Source organism: Lathyrus oleraceus, chromosome 7, assembly GCF_024323335.1.
Source record: "Lathyrus oleraceus cultivar Zhongwan6 chromosome 7, CAAS_Psat_ZW6_1.0, whole genome shotgun sequence".
In the NCBI taxonomy this organism is placed as follows: domain Eukaryota; kingdom Viridiplantae; phylum Streptophyta; class Magnoliopsida; order Fabales; family Fabaceae; genus Lathyrus; species Lathyrus oleraceus.
The window spans coordinates 133586919-133607736 of record NC_066585.1 but is presented as its reverse complement, the minus strand read 5'-3'; the positions used below and the strand labels follow the sequence as shown (position 1 = coordinate 133607736).

Sequence of the window (20818 nt, the reverse complement as noted above, 5' to 3'; positions counted from 1 at the left end):
TAGAACAAATTGATTGAGAAAAATTAGCACCCAATGAACATAAGCATTTAAAATGATTTTATATGGAAAATACCACAATTAAAAAAAGAATGGAAAAATGATACATAGTGATTCTACATCTTTCAATTATTGTGTGTGAGAAATACTCCTTTTTTACCTGACACGTATATAATTGTGAAACAGATATATGAAAAAAGAGATTAAAGATGTAGAAGCATACCTTAAAACCTCAAGTGATGAAAAAAAGGAAAACATATTCCGAGGCGGTAAAAAATTGAAGATATTATAACACATGAAAAACGGATCAAAAGTCATTACAGAATATGAGAGCTGCAAAGCAACAACATCCTAAGGAGATCAACAGCGGCTTAAAAGCCCCAAATAAACAGTTTTTGAGCCACAAGAGGCACATCAATCGCAATGGTTGTACTATTTTCATTAGCTAACAAACAAGAAAGACGAAGGTCGACTAGGGAAGTGTTGGGGGGAAGTAGCTAATGTTGCCACTAATAACGACTCATGAATCTAGTTATTGGAGGTAGTGGCCGCAGGAAATTGACTTCTAGGAAGCTATAGTGACTTATGTATGGTGCACTGTGCAACACTCCTCGAAAAGCAAGTCTAGTTCAATTGGTTCATTAGTATTGGCTCAGGTCAGGTCACATCATTCTTTCACTTGTTAATAAAATATTTTTGTTCTCATTTATTACATCTCCCTCTTGTTTGATTTGGATTTTATTACGAGATTCTCTCTCTCTCACTAACGTGAAAATTCTAAAATAGGAATTATAAAAATCTAAGTCATTCCTATACACACATCACTGATTAACAATACTTTAATTGGAGATGCAGGGGATCGAACCCTGTACCTCTCGCATGCAAAGCGAGCGCTCTACCATTTCAGCTACATCCCCATATATACAATTATTCTTGAATTTTTAAACTCAACAATACAATATTATTTCATCAAAACTAATGATAAATAAGTTGCATGTTTGCTACAAAACATTTATTCATGCAAAGAAGAAAGAACAAAAAAAACGTCAAATAAATCTAAATCTTTTTTTTTTATAAATAAAATTACTTTTAGATACTTGTGTTAGCCCTTCAAAAGTCATATAATCACCTTTAGGTGATACTGTCAATATTATGGATTAACAATCTAAATTTAGAACAAATTGATTGAGAAAAATTAGCACCCAATGAACATAAGCATTTAAAATGATTTTATATGGAAAATACCACAATTAAAAAAAGAATGGAAAAATGATACATAGCGATTCTACATCTTTCAATTATTGTGTGTGAGAAATACTCCTTTTTTACCTGACACGTATATAATTGTGAAACAGATATATGAAAAAAGAGATTAAAGATGTAGAAGCATACCTTAAAACCTCAAGTGATGAAAAAAAGGAAAACATGTTCCGAGGCGGTAAAAAATTGAAGATATTATAACACATGAAAAACGGATCAAAAGTCATTACAGAATATGAGAGCTGCAAAGCAACAACATCCTAAGGAGATCAACAGCGGCTTAAAAGCCCCAAATAAACAGTTTTTGAGCCACAAGAGGCACATCAATCGCAATCGTTATACTATTTTCATTAGCTAGCAAACAAGAAAGACGAAGGTCGACTAGGGAAGTGTTGGGGGGAAGTAGCTAATGTTGCCACTAATAACGACTCATGAATCTAGTTATTGGAGGTAGTGGCCGCAGGAAATTGACTTCTAGGAAGCTATAGTGACTTATGTATGGTGCACTGTGCAACACTCCTCGAAAAGCAAGTCTAGTCCAATGAACATAAGCATTTAAAATGATTTTATATGGAAAATACCACAATTAAAAAAAGAATGGAAAAATGATACATAGTGATTCTACATCTTTCAATTATTGTGTGTGAGAAATACTCCTTTTTTACCTGACACGTATATAATTGTGAAACAGATATATGAAAAAAGAGATTAAAGATGTAGAAGCATACCTTAAAACCTCAAGTGATGAAAAAAAGGAAAACATGTTCCGAGGCGGTAAAAAATTGAAGATATTATAACACATGAAAAACGGATCAAAAGTCATTACAGAATATGAGAGCTGCAAAGCAACAACATCCTAAGGAGATCAACAGCGGCTTAAAAGCCCCAAATAAACAGTTTTTGAGCCACAAGAGGCACATCAATCGCAATCGTTGTACTATTTTCATTAGCTAGCAAACAAGAAAGACGAAGGTCGACTAGGGAAGTGTTGGGGGGAAGTAGCTAATGTTGCCACTAATAACGACTCATGAATCTAGTTATTGGAGGTAGTGGCCGCAGGAAATTGACTTCTAGGAAGCTATAGTGACTTATGTATGGTGCACTGTGCAACACTCCTCGAAAAGCAAGTCTAGTCCAATGAACATAAGCATTTAAAATGATTTTATATGGAAAATACCACAATTAAAAAAGAATGGAAAAATGATACATAGTGATTCTACATCTTTCAATTATTGTGTGTGAGAAATACTCCTTTTTTACCTGACACGTATATAATTGTGAAACAGATATATGAAAAAAGAGATTAAAGATGTAGAAGCATACCTTAAAACCTCAAGTGATGAAAAAAAGGAAAACATGTTCCGAGGCGGTAAAAAATTGAAGATATTATAACACATGAAAAACGGATCAAAAGTCATTACAGAATATGAGAGCTGCAAAGCAACAACATCCTAAGGAGATCAACAGCGGCTTAAAAGCCCCAAATAAACAGTTTTTGAGCCACAAGAGGCACATCAATCGCAATCGTTGTACTATTTTCATTAGCTAGCAAACAAGAAAGACGAAGGTCGACTAGGGAAGTGTTGGGGGGAAGTAGCTAATGTTGCCACTAATAACGACTCATGAATCTAGTTATTGGAGGTAGTGGCCGCAGGAAATTGACTTCTAGGAAGCTATAGTGACTTATGTATGGTGCACTGTGCAACACTCCTCGAAAAGCAAGTCTAGTTCAATTGGTTCATTAGTATTGGCTCAGGTCAGGTCACATCATGCTTTCACTTGTTAATAAAATATTTTTGTTCTCATTTATTACATCTCCCTCTTGTTTGTTTTGGATTTTATTACGAGATTCTCTCTCTCTCACTAACGTGAAAATTCTAAAATAGGAATTATAAAAATCTAAGTCATTCCTATACACACATCACTGATTAACAATACTTTAATTGGAGATGCAGGGGATCGAACCCTGTACCTCTCGCATGCAAAGCGAGCGCTCTACCATTTGAGCTACATCCCCATATGTAAAATTATTCTTGAATTTTTAAACTCAACAATACAAAAGTATTTCATCAAAACTAATGGTAAATAAGTTGCATGTTTGCTACAAAACATTTATTCATGCAAAGAAGAAAGAACAAAAAAAACGTCAAATAAATCTAAATCTTTTTTTTTTATAAATAAAATTACTTTTAGATACTTGTGTTAGCCCTTCAAAAGTCATATAATCACCTTTAGGTGATACTGTCAATATTATGGATTAACAATCTAAATTTAGAACAAATTGATTGAGAAAAATTAGCACCCAATGAACATAAGCATTTAAAATGATTTTATATGGAAAATACCACAATTAAAAAAAGAATGGAAAAATGATACATAGCGATTCTACATCTTTCAATTATTGTGTGTGAGAAATACTCCTTTTTTACCTGACACGTATATAATTGTGAAACAGATATATGAAAAAAGAGATTAAAGATGTAGAAGCATACCTTAAAACCTCAAGTGATGAAAAAAAGGAAAACATGTTCCGAGGCGGTAAAAAATTGAAGATATTATAACACATGAAAAACGGATCAAAAGTCATTACAGAATATGAGAGCTGCAAAGCAACAACATCCTAAGGAGATCAACAGCGGCTTAAAAGCCCCAAATAAACAGTTTTTGAGCCACAAGAGGCACATCAATCGCAATCGTTATACTATTTTCATTAGCTAGCAAACAAGAAAGACGAAGGTCGACTAGGGAAGTGTTGGGGGAAGTAGCTAATGTTGCCACTAATAACGACTCATGAATCTAGTTATTGGAGGTAGTGGCCGCAGGAAATTGACTTCTAGGAAGCTATAGTGACTTATGTATGGTGCACTGTGCAACACTCCTCGAAAAGCAAGTCTAGTCCAATGAACATAAGCATTTAAAATGATTTTATATGGAAAATACCACAATTAAAAAAAGAATGGAAAAATGATACATAGTGATTCTACATCTTTCAATTATTGTGTGTGAGAAATACTCCTTTTTTACCTGACACGTATATAATTGTGAAACAGATATATGAAAAAAGAGATTAAAGATGTAGAAGCATACCTTAAAACCTCAAGTGATGAAAAAAAGGAAAACATGTTCCGAGGCGGTAAAAAATTGAAGATATTATAACACATGAAAAACGGATCAAAAGTCATTACAGAATATGAGAGCTGCAAAGCAACAACATCCTAAGGAGATCAACAGCGGCTTAAAAGCCCCAAATAAACAGTTTTTGAGCCACAAGAGGCACATCAATCGCAATCGTTGTACTATTTTCATTAGCTAGCAAACAAGAAAGACGAAGGTCGACTAGGGAAGTGTTGGGGGGAAGTAGCTAATGTTGCCACTAATAACGACTCATGAATCTAGTTATTGGAGGTAGTGGCCGCAGGAAATTGACTTCTAGGAAGCTATAGTGACTTATGTATGGTGCACTGTGCAACACTCCTCGAAAAGCAAGTCTAGTTCAATTGGTTCATTAGTATTGGCTCAGGTCAGGTCACATCATGCTTTCACTTGTTAATAAAATATTTTTGTTCTCATTTATTACATCTCCCTCTTGTTTGTTTTGGATTTTATTACGAGATTCTCTCTCTCTCACTAACGTGAAAATTCTAAAATAGGAATTATAAAAATCTAAGTCATTTCTATACACACATCACTGATTAACAATACTTTAATTGGAGATGCAGGGGATCGAACCCTGTACCTCTCGCATGCAAAGCGAGCGCTCTACCATTTGAGCTACATCCCCATATGTAAAATTATTCTTGAATTTTTAAACTCAACAATACAATATTATTTCATCAAAACTAATGGTAAATAAGTTGCATGTTTGCTACAAAACATTTATTCATGCAAAGAAGAAAGAACAAAAAAAACGTCAAATAAATCTAAATCTTTTTTTTTTATAAATAAAATTACTTTTAGATACTTGTGTTAGCCCTTCAAAAGTCATATAATCACCTTTAGGTGATACTGTCAATATTATGGATTAACAATCTAAATTTAGAACAAATTGATTGAGAAAAATTAACACCCAATGAACATAAGCATTTAAAATGATTTTATATGGAAAATACCACAATTAAAAAAAGAATGGAAAAATGATACATGGTGATTCTACATCTTTCAATTATTGTGTGTGAGAAATACTCCTTTTTTACCTGACACGTATATAATTGTGAAACAGATATATGAAAAAAGAGATTAAAGATGTAGAAGCATACCTTAAAACCTCAAGTGATGAAAAAAAGGAAAACATGTTCCGAGGCGGTAAAAAATTGAAGATATTATAACACATGAAAAACGGATCAAAAGTCATTATAGAATATGAGAGCTGCAAAGCAACAACATCCTAAGGAGATCAACAGCGGCTTAAAAGCCCCAAATAAACAGTTTTTGAGCCACAAGAGGCACATCAATCGCAATCGTTGTACTATTTTCATTAGCTAGCAAACAAGAAAGACGAAGGTCGACTAGGGAAGTGTTGGGGGGAAGTAGCTAATGTTGCCACTAATAACGACTCATGAATCTAGTTATTGGAGGTAGTGGCCGCAGGAAATTGACTTCTAGGAAGCTATAGTGACTTATGTATGGTGCACTGTGCAACACTCCTCGAAAAGCAAGTCTAGTTCAATTGGTTCATTAGTATTGGCTCAGGTCAGGTCACATCATGCTTTCACTTGTTAATAAAATATTTTTGTTCTCATTTATTACATCTCCCTCTTGTTTGTTTTGGATTTTATTACGAGATTCTCTCTCTCTCACTAACGTGAAAATTCTAAAATAGGAATTATAAAAATCTAAGTCATTCCTATACACACATCACTGATTAACAATACTTTAATTGGAGATGCAGGGGATCGAACCCTGTACCTCTCGCATGCAAAGCGAGCGCTCTACCATTTGAGCTACATCCCCATATGTAAAATTATTCTTGAATTTTTAAACTCAACAATACAATATTATTTCATCAAAACTAATGGTAAATAAGTTGCATGTTTGCTACAAAACATTTATTCATGCAAAGAAGAAAGAACAAAAAAAACGTCAAATAAATCTAAATCTTTTTTTTTTATAAATAAAATTACTTTTAGATACTTGTGTTAGCCCTTCAAAAGTCATATAATCATCTTTAGGTGATACTGTCAATATTATGGATTAACAATCTAAATTTAGAACAAATTGATTGAGAAAAATTAGCACCCAATGAACATAAGCATTTAAAATGATTTTATATGGAAAATACCACAATTAAAAAAAGAATGGAAAAATGATACATAGTGATTCTACATCTTTCAATTATTGTGTGTGAGAAATACTCCTTTTTTACCTGACACGTATATAATTGTGAAACAGATATATGAAAAAAGAGATTAAAGATGTAGAAGCATACCTTAAAACCTCAAGTGATGAAAAAAAGGAAAACATGTTCCGAGGCGGTAAAAAATTGAAGATATTATAACACATGAAAAACGGATCAAAAGTCATTACAGAATATGAGAGCTGCAAAGCAACAACATCCTAAGGAGATCAACAGCGGCTTAAAAGCCCCAAATAAACAGTTTTTGAGCCACAAGAGGAACATCAATCGCAATCGTTGTACTATTTTCATTAGCTAGCAAACAAGAAAGACGAAGGTCGACTAGGGAAGTGTTGGGGGGAAGTAGCTAATGTTGCCACTAATAACGACTCATGAATCTAGTTATTGGAGGTAGTGGCCGCAGGAAATTGACTTCTAGGAAGCTATAGTGACTTATGTATGGTGCACTGTGCAACACTCCTCGAAAAGCAAGTCTAGTTCAATTGGTTCATTAGTATTGGCTCAGGTCAGGTCACATCATTCTTTCACTTGTTAATAAAATATTTTTGTTCTCATTTATTACATCTCTCTCTTGTTTGATTTGGATTTTATTACGAGATTCTCTCTCTCTCACTAACGTGAAAATTCTAAAATAGGAATTATAAAAATCTAAGTCATTCCTATACACACATCACTGATTAACAATACTTTAATTGGAGATGCAGGGGATCGAACCCTGTACCTCTCGCATGCAAAGCGAGCGCTCTACCATTTCAGCTACATCCTCATATATAAAATTATTCTTGAATTTTTAAACTCAACAATACAATATTATTTCATCAAAACTAATGGTAAATAAGTTGCATGTTTGCTACAAAACATTTATTCATGCAAAGAAGAAAGAACAAAAAAAACGTCAAATAAATCTAAATCTTTTTTTTTATAAATAAAATTACTTTTAGATACTTGTGTTAGCCCTTCAAAAGTCATATAATCACCTTTAGGTGATACTGTCAATATTATGGATTAACAATCTAAATTTAGAACAAATTGATTGAGAAAAATTAGCACCCAATGAACATAAGCATTTAAAATGATTTTATATGGAAAATACCACAATTAAAAAAAGAATGGAAAAATGATACATAGTGATTCTACATCTTTCAATTATTGTGTGTGAGAAATACTCCTTTTTTACCTGACACGTATATAATTGTGAAACAGATATATGAAAAAAGAGATTAAAGATGTAGAAGCATACCTTAAAACCTCAAGTGATGCAAAAAAAGGAAAACATGTTCCGAGGCGGTAAAAAATTGAAGATATTATAACACATGAAAAACGGATCAAAAGTCATTACAGAATATGAGAGCTGCAAAGCAACAACATCCTAAGGAGATCAACAACGGCTTAAAAGCCCCAAATAAACAGTTTTTGAGCCACAAGAGGCACATCAATCGCAATCGTTGTACTATTTTCATTAGCTAGCAAACAAGAAAGACGAAGGTCGACTAGGGAAGTGTTGGGGGGAAGTTGTAACACCCTTCTACCCAAACGACATATTTAAATAAATTATCAGAGTACAACATGTAGAAGAGTTTACATTTCTTACAACATAACACTTATCGCATCACAACATAAAACATATTATTTATTTTATTAAAACTTCGCAGCGGACAACAACACAAATATTATCATTCATCATATAACAATTCATAATAATGTTTCAACATTATCTCAACAAAGCATCTCAACATATTAGTCATCATAAACAACGTAAATAATAACCAATTATCTATCGAATCCCATAACCCCGGTGTCACATGACCAGAGCATTTGACTCGACTCCGTAGAATAACTCTACACTTATTCTTCAAACCTCAACAATAGCTACTCCTCTTTATCTGCACATTGCTCATCATAGATGAACATAAACACATGCAGAAGGGGTGAGAATTACATTATTAAATAATAATATAACGACAGAAATATAAACATAAATATATTTCACATATGCCAACACAGCTCATCATAATCATCATAATCAACATACTCATGAACATCAACAAAACAACATATCAAATGCAATGCACACACCCATGCATGACTCAACACGACTCGGTATACCCATTTTGTGACCAACTACAGGATCACCACTCCCAGATTCATCACCATAGAATCCGAGTTCCCCGCAAGGAACCAAGCCTCTCCACAAGCCCGGAGTCAACAACATCATTGGAACTCAGTCCGTTCATCACTAGGCATCGGCCTTTCATGAATGCATGCACACCAAACATGCATCATAATCAACATAGCAACAACAGCATCATATAGTCAAGTTATCATCATCATTAATAGCATGACATACAACTCAACAAAACAACAACAACATTACAACGATATCACATCTGGGAGTTTAAAACGCGAAAGCTGTCCGTCAAACTGATATGGCGAACGCCATTAGGCTAATGGCGAACGCCATTAGCGTTAAACGCTCTTATTCTGGAAAAAAAAGCCCAAATGGCGAACGCCAAAGGCATAATGGCGAACGTCATTTGGCTGTTATGTGCATAAATAAGATTTTAAGTGCGGAAACAGTGGACGCGCGGGCTTCTAAGCATATAACTCAACAAAACTCACAGATCGGAGAATTTCCATCAAAACCCCAAACTTTCCCAATCTCCCTAAAATCCCCAAAATCCATCAACAATCCAACATATATCATGAATTTGCTCGCATATTATCGTTTAATAAGGTTCAGACCCCTTACCTCTTTGGATTGAAGGAAGTTCTGAGCAATCTTTGGCCTTTTCCTCTTCCTTCTCTTTCTCTTCAGCGTTTTTCCCTTTCTCTGACTCTGAGGCAAAAATACGTGAAAAACACTCTGAGTTCTCACCTTGGCCTCTTTTATCCACTTCCACTTTTACCCTTCCACTCTTCATATTCCATTTATTTTATTTATTTAATTATTATTAAAATAAATAACATCTATAATAATAATAATAATTCCCAATATTATTTAATAATTCATTTTACCTTCAAATAATCATATTAAAATAATATTTAAATTAATCTAACAATATTCTGGGTGTTACAACTCTCCCCCACTTTAGAAGTTTTCGTCCTCGAAAACATACCTCAAGCAAATAGAGCCGGATACGACTCCTTCATCTGATCTTCACGCTCCCAAGTCAAGCTCTCACCAGCTGGACCTCCCCAAACAACTTTCACTAGAGCAATCTTCTTACCTCTCAGGGTCTTCTCTTCTCGGTCATCTATCCGAATTGGCAACACCTCAACGGTCAAATTATCCCTCACCTGGATATCATCCAACTGAACAACATGCGAAGGATCCGCAATATATTTTCTCAACTGAGATACATGAAACACATCATGCAGATTAGAAAGCGATGGCGGTAAAGCTATCCGATACGCCACTTCCCCAACCCTCTTCAAAACCTGATACGGACCCACAAACCTCGGAGTAAGCTTTTTAGACTTTAAAGCTCTACCCACACCTGTCGTCGGAGTAACTCTCAAGAACACATGATCTCCTTCTTGGAACTCAAGTGCCTTCCTCCTCTTATCATGATAACTCTTCTGACGACTCTGAGAAATCTTCATTTTCTCCTGAATCATCTTAACCTTTTCAGTCGTCTGCTGCACAATCTCAGGTCCGAGTACAACACTCTCACCTGATTCATACCAACACAATGGAGTTCTACACCTCCTACCATACAATGCTTCATATGGAGCCATACCGATACTAGCATGAAAACTATTATTATAAGTAAACTCCACCAACGGCAAATAACTATCCCAAGAACCACTCTGCTCCACCACACAAGCTCTCAACAAATCCTCCAAGGATTGGATAGTTCTTTCAGTCTGACCATCAGTCTGAGGATGATAAGTTGAACTTAACCTCAACTTAGTCCCCAACGCTTTCTGCAAACTTTCCCAAAATCTAGAAGTAAATCTGGGATCTCTATCAGACACAATACTGGATGGAATACCATGCAGCCTCACTATCTCCTCAATATACAACTCTGCCAACTTCTCTAAAGAGTGATTAATCTTCATCGGCAAGAAATGCGCCGACTTAGTCAATCGATCCACAATCACCCAAATAGAATCATTACCTTTCACCGTCCTCGGCAATCCCGTCACAAAATCCATGGAAATGCTATCCCACTTCCATTCAGGAATCTTCAAAGGTTGCATCATACCTGCCGGTTTCTGATGTTCAATCTTTGACTTCTGACAAGTCAAACAGGCATACACAAACTTAGCAACATCTCTTTTCATACCAGCCCATCAAAACAACTTCTTCAAATCTTGATACATTTTAGTTGCACCTGGATGGATACTCAATCCACTCCTATGGCCCTCTTCAAGAATACTCTTTTTCAATTCAGACACCTCAGGAACACAAACTCTACCTTTAAAAGGATGCCATTCTCATCAATCTCAAAATTACCACCATTACCCTGGTTAACCATAGTAATATGATCAACTAGAGCGACATCAACTTGCTGACCATTCCGAATATCTTCCAGAATTTCACTAGTCAACTTCAGCATACCCAACTTTACCCTATCAGCGGAAACTTCACAACCCAAACTCATATCACGGAACTGTTCAATTAACTCAAGCTCCCGAACCATCATCATAGACATATGTAGAGACTTTCTACTCAGCGCATCTGCAACTACATTAGCCTTACTGGGATGATAACTCAATTCAAAGTCAAAATCCTTCAGTAATTCTAACCACCTTCTCTGCCTCATATTTAACTCTTTCTGATCAAACAGATACTTCAGACTCTTGTGATCACTGAACACTTCGAATCTGGAACCATACAGATAATGCCTCCACATTTTCAACACAAATACAACAGCTGCAAGTTCTAGATCATGCGTAGGATAATTCCTCTCATGAACTTTCAACTGTCTAGAAGCATAAGCTACAACTTTACCATTCTGCATCAAAACACCACCAAGACCCATCAAAGAAGCATCACAATAAACAACGAAGGACTCACCAGGATTAGGCAAGATCAACACTGGAGCACTGGTCAACCGCCTCTTCAACTCAACAAAACTCGCTTCACAAGCTGCATCCCACACATACACTTGACCCTTCTTAGTCAACTGCGTCAACGGCAATGCCAACTTAGAGAAGCCCTCAATAAATCTGCGATAATAACCAGCTAACCCCAGAAAACTGCGTATCTCAGTAGCAGACTTCGGAGTCTCCCACTGTAATACAGCATCAACTTTAGCAGGATCAACAGAAATCCCACCACTCGAAATCACATGGCCAAGGAAACTCACTTCCTTCAACCAGAACTCACATTTAGATAACTTTGCATATAATTTCTTTTCTCTTAACACCTGCAAAACAATTCTCAGATGTCCTGCATGCTCTTCTTCCGTCTTAGAATATATCAATATATCATCTATGAACACCACAACAAAATTATCAAGGTACGGATGAAATATACGATTCATATATTCCATAAACACACCTTGAGCATTAGACACACCGAATGGCATCACAGTGTATTCATAATGACCATACCTCGTACGGAAAGCAGTCTTCGCAATATCATCTGACTTCACTCGGATCTGATGATAACCCGACCGCAAATCAATCTTACTGAAAACATGAGCTCCAACCAACTGGTCCATCAAATCATCAATCCTCGGCAATGGATACCGATTCTTGATAGTCACCTTATTCAACTGCCGATAATCGACACACAACCTCATCGTACCTTCTTTCTTCTTCACTAACAATACTGGTGCACCCCAAGGAGAAACACTTGGACGCACAAACTTCTTCTCAAGCAATTCTTCAAGTTGCTTCTTCAATTCAACTAATTCAGTTGCCGACATTCTATAAGGAGACATCGACACTGGACTCGTACCTGGTACTAAGTCAATGGCAAATTCGACTTCACGTTCTGGAGGTAAATCACTTACATCCTCCGGAAACACATCCTGAAATTCACAGACAACAGGCAAATCTACACTCACCACTTTCTTATCCGCTTGCAGAGACGCAAATAAAGCGAATATCTGAGCTTCATCTTTCACAAAATCCCCCACCTGCCTAGCAGATAGAAATCTTGCCTCATCATTCTCACCAACTTCAGAAAACCGCACCGTCTTCCTATAGCAGTTGATAAACACGCCATAGAATTCTAGCCAATTCATTCCCAGAATAATATCAATTTGGTGCAAGGGTAAGCACACCAAATCAATCACGAACTCTCTCTCAAAGATCGTCAAATGACAACCTCGACAGACAACAGAAGTCTTCACAGAACCATTAGCAGGAGTATCTATCACCATACTTCCGCCTAGGGACGACATAATCACACCAATCCTGGTCGCACACTCATACGAAATAAACGAATGAGTAGCACCAGTGTCAACAATAGCAAGCAATTCAACATTATTAATCAAGCAAGTACCTTTAATCAGATTATCTTCTTTAGGAGCTTCAGCCCCACTCAGGGCAAACACCCTACCGGTAGTATGAGCTGCAGTAGCCGCCTTCTTCGGTTTCGAGCACTGCGAACTGATATGGCCTTTCTCGCCACAATTAAAACATGTCGGACCAGCATCCTTACATTCAGTAACTCTATGACCAGCCTGACCGCATCGGAAACATCTCAGCACTTTCTTGGTACAACTATCAGCACGGTGGCCTGGCTCGCCACACTTGAAACATTTACCAGCTATGGGAGATCCTCCCCCACTTGGCTTCTTCTCATCTACTACTTTCTGCTTACCTTTACCATTCGGAGATGCATAAGGACTACCACGATCCTTATTCTTCTTCTCACTAAGACTCTTGTAATGAGCAGTCCTAGCCTTGCTATCTTCATCAAATATCCTGCACTTATTAACCAGTGTAGGAAACCTACGAATCTCCTGGTAACCAATGCCTTGTTTGATCTCGGGACGCAACCCGTTCTCAAACTTGACACACTTGGATTCCTCAGCATCAGCATCATTATAATGAGGACAATACTGCACCAGCTCCTCAAACTTCGAAGCGTAATCAGCAACAGACATGTTACCCTGCTTCAGTTCTAGAAATTCCATCTCCTTCTTACATCGCACATCAGCAGGAAAATATTTCTCCAGAAAGACCGTCTTGAACCTTTCCCAAGTCATCTCAGCACCTGGTACTTCAATTCTCTGGCGAGTGTTATCCCACCAGTTTTCAGCCTCTTCAGATAACATATGCGTACCAAACTGCACCTTCTGTGCTTCAGTACACGTCATCACCCGGAAAATCTTCTCAATTTCCCTCAGCCAAATCTGAGCACCATCTGGATCATAGCGCCCTTTGAATGTAGGAGGGTTATTCTTCAGAAACCTTCCCAAATTCTTAAACTCGTCGACCGGCGGATTCTGCTGCGCCTGCATAGCCTGCGCCATAGCAGCCAAAGCCTCAGCAATCGCACGGTCATTTTCTCCAGCCATACTCTGCACAACACAACCACCACCGTTAAATATCGACAGTGTCATTTACACTAATCGACCAACAGGGAAAACATCACATTATGACTCGACTGGACTGACCATGCTCTGATACCACTAATGTAACACCCTTCTACCCAAACGACATATTTAAATAAATTATCAGAGTACAACATGTAGAAGAGTTTACATTTCTTACAACATAACACTTATCGCATCACAACATAAAACATATTATTTATTTTATTAAAACTTCGCAGCGGACAACAACACAAATATTATCATTCATCATATAACAATTCATAATAATGTTTCAACATTATCTCAACAAAGCATCTCAACATATTAGTCATCATAAACAACGTAAATAATAACCAATTATCTATCGAATCCCATAACCCCGGTGTCACATGACCAGAGCATTTGACTCGACTCCGTAGAATAACTCTACACTTATTCTTCAAACCTCAACAATATCTACTCCTCTTTATCTGCACATTGCTCATCATAGATGAACATAAACACATGCAGAAGGGGTGAGAATTACATTATTAAATAATAATATAACGACAGAAATATAAACATAAATATATTTCACATATGCCAACACAGCTCATCATAATCATCATAATCAACATACTCATGAACATCAACAAAACAACATATCAAATGCAATGCACACACCCATGCATGACTCAACACGACTCGGTATACCCATTTTGTGACCAACTACAGGATCACCACTCCCAGATTCATCACCATAGAATCCGAGTTCCCCGCAAGGAACCAAGCCTCTCCACAAGCCCGGAGTCAACAACATCATTGGAACTCAGTCCGTTCATCACTAGGCATCGGCCTTTCATGAATGCATGCACACCAAACATGCATCATAATCAACATAGCAACAACAGCATCATATAGTCAAGTTATCATCATCATTAATAGCATGACATACAACTCATCAAAACAACAACAACATTACAACGATATCACATCTGGGAGTTTAAAACGCGAAAGCTGTCCGTCAAACTGATATGGCGAACGCCATTAGGCTAATGGCGAACGCCATTAGCGTTAAACGCTCTTATTCTGGAAAAAAAAGCCCAAATGGCGAACGCCAAAGGCATAATGGCGAACGTCATTTGGATGTTATGTGCATAAATAAGATTTTAAGTGCGGAAACAGTGGACGCGCGGGCTTCTAAGCATATAACTCAACAAAACTCACAGATCGGAGAATTTCCATCAAAACCCCAAACTTTCCCAATCTCCCTAAAATCCCCAAAATCCATCAACAATCCAACATATATCATGAATTTGCTCGCATATTATCGTTTAATAAGGTTCAGACCCCTTACCTCTTTGGATTGAAGGAAGTTCTGAGCAATCTTTGGCCTTTTCCTCTTCCTTCTCTTTCTCTTCAGCGTTTTTCCCTTTCTCTGACTCTGAGGCAAAAATACGTGAAAAACACTCTGAGTTCTCACCTTGGCCTCTTTTATCCACTTCCACTTTTACCCTTCCACTCTTCATATTCCATTTATTTTATTTATTTAATTATTATTAAAATAAATAACATCTATAATAATAATAATAATTCCCAATATTATTTAATAATTCATTTTACCTTCAAATAATCATATTAAAATAATATTTAAATTAATCTAACAATATTCTGGGTGTTACAGAAGTAGCTAATGTTGCCACTAATAACGACTCACGAATCTAGTTATTGGAGGTAGTGGCCGCAGGAAATTGACTTCTAGGAAGCTATAGTGACTTATGTATGGTGCACTGTGCAACACTCCTCGAAAAGCAAGTCTAGTTCAATTGGTTCATTAGTATTGGCTCAGGTCAGGTCACATCATGCTTTCACTTGTTAATAAAATATTTTTGTTCTCATTTATTACATCTCCCTCTTGTTTGTTTTGGATTTTATTACGAGATTCTCTCTCTCTCACTAACGTGAAAATTCTAAAATAGGAATTATAAAAATCTAAGTCATTCCTATACACACATCACTGATTAACAATACTTTAATTGGAGATGCAGGGGACCGAACCCTGTACCTCTCGCATGCAAAGCGAGCGCTCTACCATTTGAGCTACATCCCCATATATAAATTTATTCATGAATTTTTAAACTCAACAATACAGTATTATATCATCAAAACTAATGGTAAATAAGTTGCATGTTTGATACAAAACATTTATTCATGCAAAGAAGAAAGAAAAAAAAAAGTCAAATAAATCTAAATCTTCTTTTTTTTATAAATAAAATTACTTTTAAATACCTGTGTTAGCCCTTCAAAAGTCATATATGAAGGAGAACGGCGATCCAAAATGCAGCAGAATTTAAAATTTTCTCCTTTAGTGATCCTTACAAATGGGCATGATCAGTGATAGAATATTTACCTCTTGTGATGCTATGAATGAAGGCTTTGAGTGAGAGAGAGAGAGAGAGAGAGAGAGAGAGAGAGAGAAAACAAAAAATGCAACTGCAAAAAAAGAATACTTCTGCACAAGGGTTCTATTTATAGAACCACCTGTATAGGCTTCAAGCTAAAAGGCCCACTTAAGTGTATGTGGCCCATATCTTATAATATGCCTAAAATAACTTAAGCCCATGGTACCTTACCAAATTTCGTATTCTATTTAAGTACACCATACCTTACGATGTTCTACAATTCACTTAAGTGCACCGTATCTTACGGTGTTCCTTAGTTACTCTATCTCTCATCAATCCGTCCTTTGTGTGTGACCCTGTAGGTGTTCGCGACATTGGCAATTATATTAAATCACATATTTAACATAATAAACAGTGGGTGGTATCTAGCAACACATCACTGCTACCCAAGACACGAAAATGTCATGTGATCTGACAAATCCTTCTATGATAATACTTATGTGCACAATTACCCTTTTTCCCTTATGTCTATATTGAACACAAGGCAAAGACCGTGTCATCCTTGTCCAGTTCAATATTGGGCCCATAGACATTTATCCTGTTCTATAGGATGGGAAAATTTCATCTAGGTCACTCATGTCCCTCAGCATGCTTCGTGGAGTACCCATCAACTGTCTTTACGGTTATCCAGTTACGGACAATGTTTGATCAGCAATAAAGCACTCGACTCTACATCTATTGTCCATAGTGGTTTCAGGTCGAAGGGTGGTATACACCATTATCACCATGAGAATAACTTATGACACTTTGCATAACTTTCTATATAGTACTCTCATAGCGGGTCAATCCAGTATAAATATGACTCTTAATATTCATACCTATGTTTAAGACTTGATAACTCCATATCCATGATCCATGAGATATGATCATCAGTCTATAGACATAATAGTCTTAATGCTTTAATGTTATCCCACTTCACAATAAAGCTCGACTACGGATACTTTAAGAATAGTGTCCTTATGTTTAATGTGATCTCATGATCAAGTCACACCTGATACATTAAACGGACTAGCTATCCTAGGGACTTTATTAAACAAACATAATAAAGAAAAAGCCTTTTATTATTAATAAATAAGTCGATACAAGTACCAAAAGTATTGGCCTCTAGGGCTTACACCAACAATATAATCACCTTTAGGTGATACTGTCAATATTATGGATTAACAATCTAAATTTAGAACAAATTGATTGAGAAAAATTAGCACCCAATGAACATAAGCATTTAAAATGATTTTATATGGAAAATAGCACAATTAAAAAAAGAATGGAAAAATGATACAGAGTGATTCTCCATCTTTCAATTATTGTGTGTGAGAAATACTCTTTTTTTACCTGACACGTATATAATTGTGAAATAGATATATGATAAAAGAGATTAAAGATATAGAAGCATACTGTCATACGGTGAACTGGAGTTTTATGTTTTTGCTTTGGAAAGCAAATGTCGCGGATAGCAAGAGTCGCCACCGACTTTTCTTTTATCCAATAAGAAAAGGTGGAAAAGAACAGGAAAGACTTTAATTAGATTTTGGATTCGGGAGGTACATTATACAAAGGGAAGGTGTTAGCACCCTTTGTATCCATGGTTATCCATGGGCTCTTAATTGCTTGATCACTTATGTTTGTATGAAAAAGGTGTTTGTGAATTGCTAAAAAAATGTTTTGAAAAGAGAGTTTAACTTTGTGATGATTCTTGTACGAATGTATACAAAGTGTTTATCTCGTTTAATTTTGAAAACTGTTTAGAAAAATATAACTTGGCAATGATTCTAGTATAAATGTATACCAAGTGGTGATTTTCTAGTAGATGTTTTGCAAAGTGTGATGTATGAAAAATGTTTTAGGTTGTGAGTCAGCAATTAAGAGTTATACCTACCCAAGGTCTTTATGGGCATTTCCTATCCTTATGAGGGTAAAACTGTCCTTACTATTGAGAAGTAAGTAGTTTTATCCTTTGGATCTAAAAGGGTCATCGTAGGGTCATCGATTGGTCATGGAAGGCAACATTTGTAAGGATACCTTAGCATTCGAAGGGACGATCATCATTAACCGTAGGCTACAACGACGGGTCATCGAGGGACAAAATCATCTATTCACAAGCAACATCTGAGGGACAATGATTTATTTTATAGGGACATGATGATTTAATCGAAGGGTCTTTGCTAAGTGTATCCTCACATTCGCGGGACATGACCGTAATACCGTAAGGCAACAAAGAGAGGTCCAAGATCACATATTCAAAGGCAACATTTTACAATCGATTAGGTAGTTGTAATCAATTAAGTAATTAGGTCCACATTATAATCAATTAGGTAATTAGGGTGAATCTCCATAAGGGTATCCCACAAATAAAGTGGAATACCTAGCAAGCTACTTTCTCCGGGAGTATGTGAATCCTTACAAAATTCAGCAAACAGTCAGAATACCAAATTAGGGTGCAATCGAGAATTACACTGCAAAAGAAACACAGCAGTAGGAATGTCAGGCAAAATGACACATGGTTAGAATAAAACAAATCAGATAAGCATAGAACAGAACAGAAAAATCAGCGACTGTCACGTTCGCTCCTGCCTCGCCTAGCGAAGGCTTAGCGAATGCTCGCTGCATGCTCGCTTAGCGATGTGCTAGCGAGCGGCTGCGGGTTTTGAATTTCAGAACAATACGATTTCAGCAAGCTTCTCACCCTATGGCATCCATTACATGGTTAAACATTCAAGATATTCAGACATATTTAAATCCACATGCGGAACCTCAAACATATTTATGAATTCAATTATGATATCACATGTGAATTAAGAACATAAAGCGGTAATAGTAATGCAAACCTGTTGGCAATTGAATTGCAACCTTGAATTGGCAAGTCACTTTTAGGGTTGGCGCCGGATTGAGTTGGGCGGGGGTAACCTTGGTGCAGATGAGTTTCCTTCAGGGTTTCCTTTAGGGTTGCTCTGAATTCTCTGGGTTAGCCTCCAGGGTCTGCTGTGCCTTCTCTCTATCTCCCGTTTTTCGTTCTTTCTTTTCTGACTGAAGTGTTGGTATTTATAATGCTTTTTTGTGACCTAATGGGCTCAAAATGAAGCCCAGAATTTTCTGGTATTCGCAAGCTTCGCTAGGCGAGTGGCATAGCGAAGGGTTCGCTAGGCGAAGGAGTTGCTCGCCTAGCGAGCATGCCAGTTTGGGCCATTTTCTGGATTTGGCCATCTGTGAGCTGGGTCTTTGTTCCTTTAAGGTCAATGCCTTGAGTAATGAGTTGGAGTGCCTTGAAAAATGTCTTGCAAAATTAACGGGCAAATTTTGGGGTATGACAGCTGCCCCTGTTCAATTTTCTTGAACCGAGAGAGTTAGAATGGTATGTACGCCATTCGTGGTCTGGAGGTGGAAGATTATTGAACATTTAGGATGCCCCAAAATTTTCACTTGTTAATCAACAGTTAGTCTTGATGAAGATGGGCTTAAAGATACCATCCAGGAAGTTTGATGATGAGAGCTTCAGAGTGCGTCGTACATTAGACGATATCTGAAGACATGGGTGTTATACCGGGTCATACGCTAGACCGTATAGTGAGTCATCCATTAGGCTGCCGACTTCGCTAGGGAGTCAGAGTGTGTTATACGTTGCTGGGGATAAGGGATCAGAATGGACCATACGCCAGACCGTATCTGAATCGCAGAATGAGTTATTCATTAGGCGGGTGATTTCGCTGGGGAGGAAAGATCAGAATGGATCGTACGCTAGATCGTATCTGAGTTGCAGAATGAGCCGTACGTTAGGCTGTATCTGACGAAGGTAGAATCAGAATGGATCATACGCTAGATCGTATCTGAGTTGAAGATCCAAATGGGTCGTACGTTAGACCGTATTGGAGTTGCAGAATGAGTTGTCTGTCAGGCTGTATCTGAGGATGAAGGGGTAGTCGTACGCTAGACCACGTTTCAGAATGTACCGTACGCTGGGTAGTATCGGAGGAGTAAAGATCAGAATGGACCATACGCTAGATCGTATCCGAGGGGTGAACATCCAAATGGGTCATACGCTAGACCGTATTGGAGCAGTTGGAGGAACCATACGTTAGGCTGAATCAGAATGAACCGTGCGTTAGGCTATATCTGACAATATTCGTACATGTTGGATTTGCAATAAATGTCTGGGATGGGCTTAAAGGTGCCGCCATTAGGAGAATATCAGAGTACTTGTCCGAACGGATGTTCAAGTGGATCATATCTGAAAGATGTAAATGTAATCGATAAAGATGTCTGTCTAAATGGAT

At 37.0% G+C, this 20818-nt stretch overlaps 5 non-coding genes across 5 annotated transcripts; all 5 read right to left on the bottom strand.

Annotated features, from left to right (window-relative positions):
- Positions 1-841: 841 nt before the first annotated feature.
- Positions 842-914, bottom strand: TRNAA-UGC (transfer RNA alanine (anticodon UGC)). Its single transcript has one exon. It is a non-coding gene; the product is annotated as a tRNA-Ala (tRNA).
- Positions 915-3201: 2287 nt separating this feature from the next.
- On the bottom strand, positions 3202-3274 carry TRNAA-UGC (transfer RNA alanine (anticodon UGC)). The gene has a single exon. It is a non-coding gene; the product is annotated as a tRNA-Ala (tRNA).
- Positions 3275-4965: 1691 nt separating this feature from the next.
- TRNAA-UGC (transfer RNA alanine (anticodon UGC)) lies at positions 4966-5038 on the bottom strand. The gene has a single exon. It is a non-coding gene; the product is annotated as a tRNA-Ala (tRNA).
- A 1096-nt stretch (positions 5039-6134) lies between these two features.
- TRNAA-UGC (transfer RNA alanine (anticodon UGC)) lies at positions 6135-6207 on the bottom strand. The gene has a single exon. It is a non-coding gene; the product is annotated as a tRNA-Ala (tRNA).
- A 9918-nt stretch (positions 6208-16125) lies between these two features.
- Positions 16126-16198, bottom strand: TRNAA-UGC (transfer RNA alanine (anticodon UGC)). Its single transcript has one exon. It is a non-coding gene; the product is annotated as a tRNA-Ala (tRNA).
- Positions 16199-20818: the final 4620 nt, after the last annotated feature.